Genomic DNA, 15,252 nt, shown 5'->3' with positions numbered 1-15,252 from the left:
CCGGAAGACGCAGATAATTCCCGAATGGTAAACTCCGCCTTTGTCAGCCAAGCCTACGGAGATATTAAGCGCAAGCTACAAAAGTTAGAAGGGTTTGCAGGAATGTCTATCACCCAACTAATGGAGGTAGCGAATAAAGTGTACATGAACAGGGAAACAGAGACGAAGAAAGAGGAAGAGCGCAAGATGCGTAAAAAGGCTGATATGCTAGCGGTAGCGATCGAAGGCGTAGATAGACGGGGCCCAGATAGAGGCGATAGTAGATGGAATAGGGATCCTTTGAGTAGGAATCAGTGCGCGTATTGCAAGGAAGAAGGGCATTGGAGAAACGAGTGTCCGCAAAGAGAGCAGTACGAGAGAGACCTACCCAGGGCAGGTTACGGAAACTTTAGAGGCAGAGCGAGAGGTAGAGGAGGCCCCGGAGGGAGCAATGGTAATAGAGGGAGTAATGGGAACAGAGGAAGTGTAAGGGAAGATAGGTACTATCCATCAGCGCAAAGGTCCTGCGATAGAGAAGGTAGGGACTTTGTAGGATTGGCTGACACGGTCATGGAGGACTATTGATACCGACCGGGGTCCATCCCCCTTGGTCGAGCGGAGCCTATGGTCGATGTATCAATAGGGGGAAAAAGGAGTGCGTTCATGATCGACACTGGTGCTGAACATTCAGTGGTGACTGACCTAGTTGCTCCTCCATCTGGAAGAACTATTACTGTAATAGGAGCAACTGGAAGAAGTGCTGCAAAACCGGTTCTTAAAAGTCGACTCTGTACATTGGGAGGCCACGTAGTAAAACATCAATTCCTTTATATGCCTGAATGTCCGGTCCAATTGCTGGGACGTGATATGCTATCTAAGTTACAAGCGCAGATTACGTTCCTACCAAATGGAACAACATCCTTAAAGTTCAATGGACCTTCAGGTATTATGACATTATCCGTACCAAAGGAAGAAGAGTGGCGACTTTATACAGCGTTGACTAGCCAAAACCCTAGGAGTGATGAATCCTTATTAAATATACCAGGAGTTTGGGCAGAGAACAACCCACCAGGACTGGCCCGCAATATTCCACCTATTAAAATCGAACTAAAACTTGGGGTTTATCCAGTGAGCCTAAGACAATATCACATCCCGCAGAAGGCTAAGTAGAACATCCAATCTTATCTGGATAAGTTCATACGTTATGGTATCCTAAAATTCTGTACTTCCCCCTGGAACACCCCATTGCTGCCTGTTCAAAAGCCCGGTACAGATGAGTATCGACCTGTGCAGGACTTGAGAGCAGTCAATGATGCGGTTGTTAGTATACATTCAGTTGTACCCAATCCATATAACCTGCTTGCTTTAATTCCGGGCGGGGCTACTTACTTTACAGTCCTAGACCTCAAAGATGCCTTCTTTTGCCTCCGAATTGCCGCAGAAAGTCAATGTATCTTCGCTTTCCAATGGGAAAACGCTGTAACGGACTCAAAACGCCAAATGACCTGGACAAGACTGCCCCAAGGGTTTAAAAATTCACCTACCCTATTTGGTTCAGCTCTAAGTCAAGATCTACTGGATTTCGAGTCCATCCCAGGAGAGTGTGTATTGTTACAATATGTAGATGACTTGTTGATAGCAGCAGTTACAAAGGAAATATGTCAGCAAGCAACGCACGATCTACTACACATTCTCTGGAAGGCAGGATACAAAGTGTCTAGAAAGAAGGCTCAGTTGTGTTTGCCAACTGTCAAATATCTGGGATTCCATATCTCTGAAGGTCAAAGAATTATGGGGCCAGAGAGAAAAGAAGCTGTGTGCCAAATACCGATACCCAAGAATAGAAGACAAGTGCGAGAATTCTTGGGGGCAGCAGGCTTCTGTAGGATATGGATTCCCAGCTACGCGATACTGGCAAAACCTCTGTATGCAGCCATCAAAGGTACAGAACACGACCCCTTCTTATGGACTCAAGAACAGCAAACGGCATTTGAAGATGTGAAGAAGGCTTTGATGAGTGCCCCAGCATTAGGTTTGCCTGATCACACACGACCATTCTACCTATATGTACATGAGCAAAGAAGAATGGCTGTGGGAGTATTGACACAGTACTTGGGATCATGGCAAAGACCTGTTGCCTATATGTCTACACTGCGTGCAGAATTATTAGGCAAATGAGTATTTTGACCACATCATCCTCTTTATGCATGTTGTCTTACTCCAAGCTGTATAGGCTCGAAAGCCTACTACCAATTAAGCATATTAGGTGATGTGCATCTCTGTAATGAGAAGGGGTGTGGTCTAATGACATCAACACCCTATATCAGATGTGCATAATTATTAGGCAACTTCCTTTCCTTTGGCAAAATGGGTCAAAAGAAGGACTTGACAGGCTCAGAAAAGTCAAAAATAGTGAGATATCTTGCAGAGGGATGCAGCACTCTTAAAATTGCAAAGCTTCTGAAGCGTGATCATCGAACAATCAAGCGTTTCATTCAAAATAGTCAACAGGGTCGCAAGAAGCGTGTGGAGAAACCAAGGCGCAAAATAACTGCCCATGAACTGAGAAAAGTCAAGCGTGCAGCTGCCAAGATGCCACTTGCCATCAGTTTGGCCATATTTCAGAGCTACAACATCACTGGAGTGCCCAAAAGCACAAGGTGTGCAATACTCGGAGACATGGCCAAGGTAAGAAAGGCTGAAAGACGACCACCACTGAACAAGACACACAAGCTGAAACGTCAAGACTGGGCCAAGAAATATCTCAAGACTGATTTTTCTAAGGTTTTATGGACTGATGAAATAAGAGTGAGTCTTGATGGGCCAGATGGATGGATTGGTAAAGGGCAGAGAGCTCCAGTCCGACTCAGACGCCAGCAAGGTGGAGGTGGAGTACTGGTTTGGGCTGGTATCATCAAAGATGAGCTTGTGGGGCCTTTTCAGGTTGAGGATGGAGTCAAGCTCAACTCCCAGTCCTACTGCCAGTTTCTGGAAGACACCTTCTTCAAGCAGTGGTACAGGAAGAAGTCTGCATCCTTCAAGAAAAACATGATTTTCATGCAGGACAATGCTCCATCACACGCGTCCAAGTACTCCACAGCGTGGCTGGCAAGAAAGGGTATAAAAGAAGAAAATCTAATGACATGGCCTCCTTGTTCACCTGATCTGAACCCCATTGAGAACCTGTGGTCCATCATCAAATGTGAGATTTACAAGGAGGGAAAACAGTACACCTCTCTGAACAGTGTCTGGGAGGCTGTGGTTGCTGCTGCACGCAATGTTGATGGTGAACAGATCAAAACACTGACAGAATCCATGGATGGCAGGCTTTTGAGTGTCCTTGCAAAGAAAGGTGGCTATATTGGTCACTGATTTGTTTTTGTTATGTTTTTGAATGTCAGAAATGTATATTTGTGAATGTTGAGATGTTATATTGGTTTCACTGGTAAAAATAAATAATTGAAATGGGTATATATTTGTTTTTTGTTAAGTTGCCTAATAATTATGCACAGTAATAGTCACCTGCACACACAGATATCCCCCTAAAATAGCTATAACTAAAAACAAACTAAAAACTACTTCCAAAAATATTCAGCTTTGATATTAATGAGTTTTTTGGGTTCATTGAGAACATGGTTGTTGTTCAATAATAAAATTAATCCTCAAAAATACAACTTGCCTAATAATTCTGCACTCCCTGTAAAAAACTAGATGCAGTGGCCAGCGGACTTCCACCTTGTCTAAGAGCCGTAGCTGCAGCCGCCCTGCTAGTAGCTGAAGCCGATAAACTCACTCTGGGTCAAGAACTTTATGTACGAGTCCCACATGCAGTACAGATGTTGTTGGATTACAAAGGAAATCATTGGTTTAGTAACAGCCGTATGACCAAGTATCAAGCAATGTTGTGTGAAAACCCAAGAGTGCATTTAGAGACTGTTAATACCTTAAATCCAGCTATCCTTTTGCCACAACCTACTGAAAGTCAACATGATTGTTTGGAAGTGATGGATGAAGTATTTTCAAGTAGACCAGATCTCCGTGATTTTCCCATCCAGAACCCCGATGTTCAATATTACACCGACGGCAGTAGTTATGTGAAAGAAGGGATCCGCCATGCAGGATATGCAGTAACAACGATAGACAAGGTGATAGAAGCTCGGCCACTGGCAAAAGGAACATCAGCACAAAAGGCAGAATTGATAGCACTGACACGAGCGTTACAATTGGCTGAAGGTTTAAGAGTGAACATCTACACGGACTCCAAGTATGCGTTTTTAACCACTCATGCCCATGGAGCTTTGTATAAAGAAAGAGGACTATTGAATTCAGAAGGCAAAGAAATCAAGTACGCAGCTGAAATCCTACAACTATTGGAAGCAGTGTGGGAGCCGAAAGAAGTCGGTATTATACATTGTCGAGCGCATCTGAGAGGAGATGGTGATGTAACCAAAGGAAATCGGATGGCAGATAGTGCAGCTAAGCGTGCCGCTGAATCAGGAAGACAGGAGTATGTGGGGCATATAGCTGCTCTTATACCAACTCCACTGTCTCAATGGACTCCAGTTTATACAGCTCAAGAAGAGGAGTGGTTAAAGACTGAACCTGGGAAGTATTTGGAGAACAAATGGTATCAGTTAGAAGATGGAAGAATAGTCATTCCAGCATCACTAGCGGTAGAAATTGTCCAAAACTATCACAACGGGACACATTCTGGGAGAGACAGCACAGAAGAATCTCTCAGAAAACATTTCTACATACCAAGATTGTCCAACTTGACTCAGGCCATTGTACGAAGATGTGTAACGTGTGCTAAAAATAATGCAAGGCAAGGACCAGTAAAGCCACCAGGAGTCCAGTTTATGGGGGGACTCCCCATGTCCGATTTACAAATTGACTATACAGTAATGCCTAAATCTGGTGGACATCGCTACCTGCTGGTAGTTGTGTGTACCTATTCAGGCTGGGTAGAAGCATGTCCTACTCGTACAGAGAAAGCAGGAGAAGTTGTGAGATTCCTGCTACGAGAAATAATACCCCGATATGGACTACCCTGCTCTATAGGATCGGACAATGGTCCAGCTTTTGTTCATCAGTGCCTACAACAACTGACTCATATGCTTAGTATAAAGGGGAGGCTTCATACGGCATATAGACCCCAGAGTTCTGGTAAGGTAGAGAGAATGAATAGAACTATTAAGAATCAGTTGGCTAAAATGTGTCAGGAAACCCAACTTAAGTGGAACGTTCTCTTGCCCATAGCTCTATTGCGAATCCGCAGTACACCTACCAGAAGGATGGGCCTCTCTCCTTTTGAAATCATGTATGGGCGACCACCTCCCGTACTTGGTAACTTAAGGGGGGATTTGAGTCAGTTGGGAGAAGGAATTACCCGGCAGCATGTTGTAGAGTTGGGTAAGACTATGGAGGAGGTACAGAAATGGGTACAAGATAGATTACCTGTGAATATTTATCCCCCAGTTCATAGTTACCACCCAGGAGACCAAGTGTGGATTAAAGAGTGGAATAATGTACCGTTAGGGCCCAAGTGGAGAGGTCCTTATGTTGTTCTTTTGTCTACCCCTACAGCGATAAAAGTAGCCGAAGTGACTCCGTGGATACATCACTCCAGGGTTAAACCAGCAGCAGTCGATTCTTGGCAAGTTACAGCAGATCCAGAGAATCCCTGCAAGATCCGGTTAAAGCGCACGACTCAGTCGGAGTGACGAGGAACCTTGTGGATTACAAATTTTATTGTTTCAGAGATTTGGTAAGTGAGTGAGGAGGCCATAATAAAGCCTGTCCGCTCACCGACGTATAGTGTATAAGCCAGGAAAAGTCCCGAAGGGACCCCTGTGAAGACGAGCAGAACTCCATTCCCTGCAGCCCTTACATCCTGGAAGCTGAGGTGCCTTCGCACGGACGAAGACTGAGGATGACGACGAAAGATGTGTTTCTGATAATGTTTTTATATGTGTATTTTTATATTCAGGAAGGTAGAGGTACCGATACTCCTAGCTGTGAGGTATGCATTAAGACTACAAGAACACGTAACCATATTTCCCAAACCCTAATTTGGCATTCGCAATACGAGTGTAAAGGAGATGTATCAAGATGTAGATACTTAAATATAGAATATAGTGTGTGCCATTTAGGAGTAGGAGAACCTAAGTGCTTCAGTCCAGAGTATCAACCTCGTACAATTTGGTTGACTCTCAGGAATGGAGATCCTCAGGGGACCCTAATTAATAAGACGGTATTAGAATCCATACATTCTTCGGGTGTTCTGCTATTTGATGCGTGTAAGGCGATATCAAGTGGTAGAAAGCCGTGGAATGTATGTGGGGATCTTAGATGGGAGAGGACGTATGGGTCTAACGATAAATATATTTGTCCCAGTAGTAAAAATAAATATGTGAGTCCTAGATGCCCAAATAGAGATTATAACTTTTGCCCATATTGGTCTTGTGTGGGGTGGGCAACTTGGGGACAGACAGTAGACAAGGACATGATTGTGACTAAGTTGCCTACCAGCCCATATTGTAAGTCTATGGAATGCAATCCAGTCCATATACTTATAAATAACCCCGACAAGTTCTTAGATAAATATGGTAATTTATTTGGGTTTCAAATATATGGGACGGGTTTAGATCCTGGGACAGTATTGTTTATAGGGATAGAGACTGATACGGTATCCTCCCAGACTCATCAAGTATACCATTCCTTTTATGAAGAGATGAGCATAGATAATAAGATCCCCCATAATGCTAAAAACCTGTTTATTGATTTAGCTGAAAGTATTGCCGGTAGTCTTAATGTTACCAACTGCTATGTGTGTGGAGGTACTAACATGGGAGACCAATGGCCTTGGGAAGCAAAGGAGGTAATGTCCGGTTCTGAGGCAGTTGACCAATTAATATCTACACAAGCCGATTATCATATGAGTGTTAGAGGTAAATCTGAGTGGAGATTAAAGACCTCTATCATAGGTTATGTTTGCATAGCGAGGAAAGGAATGATGTATAATACTTCTGTAGGAGAATTAACTTGTCTAGGGCAAAAAGCTTATGATGATGATACGAAGAATACAACTTGGTGGTCGGCTTCAAATGTCTCAGAACCATCTAACCCGTTTGCTAGATACGCCAATTTAAAGGATGTGTGGTTTGACCTATCCATCACATCTACCTGGAGAGCCCCAGCAAATTTGTACTGGATCTGTGGTAAGAAAGCCTTTTCGGAGTTGCCACAGGACTGGGAAGGGGCATGTGTGTTGGGTATGCTCAAACCATCCTTCTTCTTGTTACCTATTGAAACAGGTGAGACTTTAGGTGTTAAAGTGTATGATGTGAATCATAGGAAGAAAAGGGGACCCATAGAGATAGGCGCCTGGGAAGATAATGAATGGCCTCCCCAGCGTATTATAGATTACTATGGGCCAGCCACGTGGGCAGAGGATGGTACCTTTGGTTATAGAACCCCAATTTATATGCTCAACCGTATTATAAGATTACAGGCAGTGGTTGAGATCATTACTAACGAGACATCACAAGCGCTCAATCTTCTAGCGAAGCACAATACCAGGATGAGGACAGCAGTATACCAAAATAGATTAGCCTTGGATTACCTTTTGGCAGTAGAGGGAGGTGTATGTGGGAAGTTTAACCTGAGCAATTGCTGTCTTCAAATAGATGACGAAGGGCAAGCAATAGCTGAGCTTACTAGCCATATGGTTAAACTAGCGCATGTGCCTACTCAGGTATGGAAAGGGTATAATCCAAGTAGTTGGTTTGGTAGCTGGTATGAGTGGTTTGGAGGGCTTAAGGCAGTGGTAGGTGGAGTCCTACTAATTTTAATGTTGTGTCTACTCCTGCCATGTCTTATACCCTTAGTAGTTAGGTCTGTGCAAAGCCTGATAGAAAATATAGCAGAAAGGAAGGCTGCTGCACAGATAATGGCTATATATAAATATAAGGCTCTAGATCAGGGAGAACCAATGCAGGAAGATGAGTGTTGAAGATTCACATCATAAGATAAGTCTGGTCTGGTTCAAGGTAACTTGCGGTGTATGCAAACTAAGGTTAAGTGATGCCTCAAGTAATTGTGAAATATCAAGAGGCATCAAAGGGGGGAATGTGGTGGAATCTCGGTAAAAATAAATTTAGTAGGCCGAGATTACCACGTGGCATGTGTACGTGCATATGCTGACGTATCGATCAGTTGGTTGCACGAGGCAAGATACGATCAGTAGTGTACGGAGCATGTGCAAGAATACAGGATATAGTATTCCCCTCCTCCATTGTGCTGGACAGGCCATGCGGTCAAGCAGGAAGTTAATTCTTATTTGTATTGATTGGTCAAGAGAATGTGCGGGTGGAGCTTAATATGGGAGGAGTTATGTGCCTATATAAGGAGCCTGCACTATTGTCCGGGGCTCAGAACTTGCTGTATTTTGGTGACATTAGTCCCTCTGAGTCCCGATCGGTGATCCAATAAAGAATCTCTTCCTTCCTGAAGAAACCTGTGTCCATCTCTCTGTGCTTGGCTTCCGTCAGTTTCTCCGGTATCAGTATGATTTCTGAATTTTTTAAGTTTTTCATTAGGATCAGGCAGTCTTGAGGACTGATTACTGCTTTTGCCAAATGTGGTCTTCACTAATGTTAACCAGAAGATTGTTGTTCCCTCTTCACCTATGAGTAACAAGGAGAGATTGTTGCATATTTGGCTTATACTTCAGCTGCACCGCTTGCTATCTAAATATATATATATATATACATTTTTTTTTTATAAATTCTTTATTTTTGACATTTTTCGTTTATGCTGGGGTTAGGGTACAGAAGAAAACTTGGGAGTGGGGTAAGTGTTACAGAGTTCGTAGAACTTAGTTATGTTGTTTGTAACATATAGAACATTTTTATAAAATTTCTTCTCTAATTACAGTAGCGATCGTTTGCTTATATAATATTACTCTGTCCATATCATTTGTTGCTGTTCTAGGTCTAAGGGTTGGGGAGGGGTACAGCATAGGAGTGGGAGGGGAGTGGGTTACCCTATCTGGTTGTGATGCCAGGAAATTTGAGTCTGGTCATCTTCAGTTTCATACAATAGCCGTCTTAACGGTGCTGTGTTACGTCTTAAATGTTCTTGTTGGGTACGGAAGTTAGGGCGTTAGGTGGGGTTATTGTGCGTTTTGCATTAGCGTACGGCTTCAGTTCTCTTTGTCCTTCCGTTGCTGGAGTTCATTGTCGGGGGAGGGGGGGTATGGGTGTTCGTGCTTTGGTAAAATGGGTGGGTTGTGTGTGTTTTTAGGGTTTTTCTAAGGGTCGGGGGTGTTAAACTAATCACAGTGGATATTTCATGTGGGGTTCTGGTCTTAGCAGTGGGGGCGTAGTGAACTCCTTCCTTGCAGGTGTCCATTGAAATTGGGCCCCTCTGTTTTGGGGCTGCTTGTAGCTTGTCTGTGCAGGAAGGGGGTGTTAGGGTTCTGTCCTTGCGTTGTCTGTTGTGTGCTGTATGTTTCCGGGGGGGGGGGGGGTTATGCCATTTTGTTGTCGGTGGAGCGTGTCTCCTCTATTCGTTATCTTGTGGTGCCTGTGCAAGTTTGTGGGGGAAGGTGCAGGGGGAGGAGGGGGGTGTGAGAGTGGGGTAGAGGGGAGAAGAAGAGAGAGAGAGGAAAAAAAGGGTCTGGGAAAGGGGCGGGGGACAGGGTAGGTTGGGATGCAGGGGGGGGGGTGAGGGGGGCTATTGAGTAGGGGAGTGTTACGATCTATAGAGGTTATAGCATTAGTGCCGCTCTTGTTATCCATGGGTCCCATATCTTGTGGAAAGAGTTAGTCGTGTCATGGATCAGGGCAGATAGCCTTTCCATTTCTACGGCCTCTTCTATTTTTCGGTATGCTTCAGGTGTGAAGCGGGAGTAGGTTCATTTTTATTGATGCCAGGTGGCCCAGCAAGGAGATGGAGAGGTGTTGGCAAGGGTCTTGGGTCGCTTTAGTTAGCAGTGGGAGGTAGTTGAGTTGATATGTTAAGTGTAGATATATATATTTTTTTATCCTTTTTTCTTGGCTATATATACAATTGAGGATTTGAAATAAGGATGCTTAAGAGGATCATGCTGAAGCATTGCATTAGGGCTGTTTTTACCTCCTCCAGCTAAGTCTTTATCCCACATGTTACGACTCATTAGATCTTCTTCTCACGACCTGCAAGGAAAGACATTATTCTGTTTTTTTAGCTACATAAAACACTATGAGTAGATAATGTAGTCATCTTAAATGTCCCAAAACAGACGTGTTTCCTCGTCATGTCTCATATGTCCCTGTCCTCCACGGTGTTCATTCTGCTCTTCTAACAACCTGTGTATTGTCGCTCATCAGCTTTTATCTCCAGCTTTCCCCTCTGTTTCATCCATACACACACACTGCCCAATGCATACAATCAACCATACACACACTGCCCAATACATACATCCATACATGTATGCAGTGGCGGATCCAGAAGCTAATTTCGGGAGGGCCACTGGCATTTTAAGAAACAATCTAGGCACAATAACCACTACAGCTCTCTGTAGTGGTTTTGGTGCCAGGAGTTGCTGTGGCGCCCTCCCAGAGTAAGTAGTCAAACCGTTTAAAAAATCGTTTGATAACTTACCCAGGGTCTGCTGGGATAGGGGCTGTAGTGTGTGTGTGTGTGTGTGTGTGTGTAAATGGTGCAGTGTGTGTGAGGGTCGCAGTATGTGTATGGAGGGGTAGTGCGTGTGTGAGAGAGGTGCAGTGTATGTATGGGGTAGCAATTTGTATATTGAGAGCAGTGTGTTTGTGTGTAAAGAGTGCAGTGTGTGTATTGGGAGTTGTGTGTGAGGGGTGCTGTGTGTGTGTATGGGGGCAGTGTGTGTATTGGGGCTGTGTGTTTAAGGGGGGGCAGTGTGTATATTGGGGCTATGTGTGTAAGGGGAGCTGTGTGTATAAGGGGGCAGTGTGTGTATTGGGGCTATGTGTGTTTATGGGGGGGCAGTGTGTGTAAGGGGGGCTGTGTGTGTAAGGTGGGCAGTGTGTGTAAGGGGGGGGCTGTGTGTGTAAGGGGAGGCAGTGTGTGTAAGTTATAGTTTGTGTGAGAGGACAGGGGGGCAGACTAAAGATATATATTTTTTTAATTATTAAATCATTAAATAAATATAGTTAATGTCCCCCCTCCCTTCTTACCTTTGCTGAGGGAGGGGGAGACGTTGCTTTCTTTTCATCCCTGGTGGTTCTAGTGGGGGAGTGAACTCTAACCTGCAGCTCAGGCTAGAGTTCACTCTCGCGAGATCGGAGCGTTGCCATGGTAACCGCGGCAACGCTCTGTGCTCGCGAGACGTGTACCCGGCGGAGCTGCAGGTAAGAGCTCCCCCGGGTTCTCTCTCTCTCTCTCCCTCCCCTGCCAGCCATCCAGCAATGTGCCTGTGGGCCGGGGAGGGAGATCACTGATCTCCCCTCCGGTCCGTTAAGGCAAAGAGCAGGGCTGGTGCTTGGATAGCACTAGCCCTGCATGGGCTGGCCGAGGAGAGCCTCGGCCTCACTATTTTCTCATTAAATAAATATAGTTAATGTCCCCCCTCCCTTCTTACCTTTGCTGAGGGAGGGGGAGACATTGCTTTCTTTTCATCCCTGGTGGTTCTAGTGGGGTAGTGAACTCTAACCTGCAGCTCAGGCTAGAGTTCACCCTCGCAAGATCGGAGCGTTGCCATGGTAACCGCGGCAACGCTCCATGCTCGCGAGAAGTGAACCCGGCGGAGCTGCAGGTAAGAGCTCCCCCGGGTCCTCTCTCTCTCTCCCTCCCCTGCCAGCCATCCAGCAGTGGGCCGGGGAGGGAGATCACTGAACTCCCCTCTGGTCCGTTAAGGCAAACAGCAGGGCTGGTGCTTGGATAGCACTAGCCCTGCATGGGCTGGCAGAGGAGAGCCTCGGCCTCACTATTTTCTCCTGTACGTATTCTGTGCACATTTCATACATTGGCTGAGAGTACTCGGTTAATCAGCATGTGTTTCTGTTGCCATCAAGGGAGACTTTGTGCCAAGAAAGAACCAGTTAAATGGTGAATTTTAAAATGAATTGGCCAAGGCTGCATGTACCGTAAGGTTAACAAGGCATTTGTCTTGGGCGGCACTTTTAAGGGGGCAGCAAAAAACGCCGCCCAAATGCCCAGGCTAATGCCTTGTCAGCCTCGTATTATGGAGGCCCAAGAGCTGCCCACCCTTATGGCCCCCCGGAGCAGGCAGGCAGTGATGCCGGGAGCCGGAATATGACAGCACTCCGGCTGCCGGCATCACTCTGCAGTGCACGAGGGAGTTGAGCAGGGAGATCACAGCTCCCTCGCTGACAGCTTAGCGTGGCCATCCGGCAGCCTGCCAACACATCCGCCTGCCTTCCTGCCCAGTAGCCTCACTGGACCCCAGGTAAAAAATCCACCCAGCTATTCCAAAAGTAGGGAAGCTGGGTGGATTTAAATTTTAAAAAATAATAAAAATTGTGAGTGTTGGGGGAAAATGTGTATGTCATGAATATGTGTCAGTGAGTGTGTGTGTGTCATTGTGTGAGTTTTTTTGTCAGTGAGTTTGTGTCTGTCTGTCAGTGAATGTGTGTGTGTATATCTGTGAGTGTGTCTGTGAGTGCGGTGAATGTGTGTGTCTGAGTGATTATGCATCTGTCAGTAAGTGTGCGCGTTTGTCAGTGCTTATGTGTGTCTGTCAGTGAGTGTCTGAATGATTGTATGTGTCAATTCAGTGAGTGTGTGTGTGTGTGTGTGTGTGTGTGTATGTCAGTGTATCTGAGAGTGTGTGCTGGTAAGTGAGTGTGTGTCTGTCAGTCAAAATGTGTGTTAGTCAACCGGAAGAGGTGTGCCCCAGATCTGTCATGCCTAGGGAAACACCATTTCAAAATACACCACTGGATTTACCCTGTTATCAGGGAATGGAGCCAGGATAGTGCTAGCATCATAACCGCTACAGCAGGCTATAGTGTTCATGATGCTAGGAGTAACCCTATAAGTATATTCATATCATTTTTTTTTCCTCTCTGAAAACTATGCATTCCATCCTCATGAGTTTTTAGACTCAAACAGATAGTGTATTGTAACTTACAAGGTTATTTACTAAAAACAAATTCTTTGGAATTCAGACTAAAGTAGAAGTGAATTTCACTTTAGAGAAAAAAATAGATGTATTTTAATCATTCTCCAATCACGCTTTGCTTTCAATTTTTTTTTTTTGCTTTCAATTTTGCTATTTTGGCATAAAATGTAAAATTCACTTTAAATTTGTATTTTTCATGCATAACCCTGTTAGTTTTATCATTCTAACTCTTCTGTCAAAGAATCCCTGCCAGTAGGTGTCAGTGATGCTACACATTTCTGAGTTTGTAAAGTGAAACAGAATAAATGTCATTAGGACAGAAAGAAATAATCAAGCATTGGTGCTATCTAAAATAGAGGTAGACAACCTTTTTGTAGTACTGTGCCAAAACAAGATTTTGAAGTCCCCTGGTGTGCCGATCCTATTTTTTTTTAAATTTAGATGTGCATGTTGCTGTATTCTGCTTATGTTATTTACGGGTGCTGCAGTTGCTTTGTAGTGTTGTATTTGTGTGCATGTGGGCTGCTATGTTGTAAAGTGTACATTCGTGAATAGTTTGTGATATTGTGTATGATACCTATGAATGTAGGCTGTGTGTGTGTATGATATGTCACATTTTGTGTATGTGTGGGGCTGCTTGGGGTATTGCATGTGAGAGGCTGCTTGTGGGGTTTTGTGCGTGTATGTGGATTGTCAGTGGTGTTGTGGGTAATGTGTGTGTTTGTGCACGGGCTGTTTGTATTATTTGTATGAGGGGCAGGTTTTGCCTGAAGCTCTGTGTATATCTAGCAGTGTGGATGGCTTCCCTGGGGTCCAGTGGTTACAGAGCTGGTCAGGTACAGGCAAAGGGCAGGAGCTGTGATAACTGCTGTGGACTGCTCTACTCCAGTACAGATTCCCGTTTACAAGTGCAGGGGCAGGAGCTGTGATAACCGCTGTGGACTGCTCTACTCCAGTACAGACTCCCGTTTACAAGTGCAGGAAGGAAGTGCCCTGAGATCACTTCCTCAAAGTGCTGCAATGCGTAAATTGAGGATTGACTACCTGCAATCACCACTCAGGTTGCACTAGTAGATATCTGAAGTCCCACTAAGACTCTTGATAGGCGAGAGCCTGTGTGGCTCTGGCAGCCTTTAGTGCCTTGCAAATACATCTTGAGTGCCATAGGTTGCTGACTCCTGATCTAACACCACAGTAAAGGTAGACTGCAAATAATACATTTAAATTGTGGGAAATTAATATTAGACATGCATTTAAATATTCATAAAATATTTTACCAGGGAGAATACATTGAGCTTTCAACTTGTGTTGTCAATCAAGCACCATTTGGTGAGTTGGTTAATCGCACTCAAAATGCAGACAGTACAGCAAACATGAAGTCAGGTGGACGTGTTTTCTGATCACAATCACGAACAGTCATCATGCAAAGCTATTTTATATTGATTATTTTATCAGCCAATCAGTTCAACGTTCCTGCAAAATTAAACCAATCTTGAATTTTAAAGGGAGAGCTTTAAAAATCTGTACAGATGACTGCCTGATAGGTTCTCATTCCCTGCTGCTGGAAAACAGACAAAGTTATTTACTAAAGTGAGAATTCAAAGTGAATATAAAATGTATTGGGTACCTGTAGCCCCCCAGTACAACTTATGCTCATATCATAGAGCATAAGATTCCATGTATATTGTGCTAGCAGTTTTGCTAGAAAGTGTATAGATTGGGAGAAAAAAAATGTTTAAAAATTGGTCTTTCTACCACTTTCCTGTCAAAACTCTATTCCGATGATTTGTAACAAGGGAGAACAGAAAAGTACTAGTTAATGTAGTGTGTCAGGCACAGATAGTCATTATAGGACTGTTAGTCTCTTCCAGGGAAAACATAGAGGCGTTGCAGAGGCTGTAGTTCATAAGAACTGCAGCTTTTGCAAACTCTTTTTAAATATACCCCCAAATTAATGGATGCATTCAAGTCAGTGCTGTTCAAAATTAATGTCCCTGCAGATTTGAAAAAAACAAAACAAAAAAATTAAGTGCTTTACACAACAGAAAAACAGAGAATATGAAAACTGTGAGATCGGGCAAAAGCTCAGAGAAACCTCAATAATCTTAGGTTAGTCTCTGCTCAGGTCTCAAAAGTGTTTAGTGTAATACTGTTATCTTAAGAAACAG

Source organism: Pelobates fuscus, chromosome 6 (genome assembly GCF_036172605.1).
Source record: "Pelobates fuscus isolate aPelFus1 chromosome 6, aPelFus1.pri, whole genome shotgun sequence".
Taxonomy (NCBI): Eukaryota; Metazoa; Chordata; class Amphibia; order Anura; family Pelobatidae; genus Pelobates; species Pelobates fuscus.
This window is presented reverse-complemented; position numbering follows the sequence as displayed.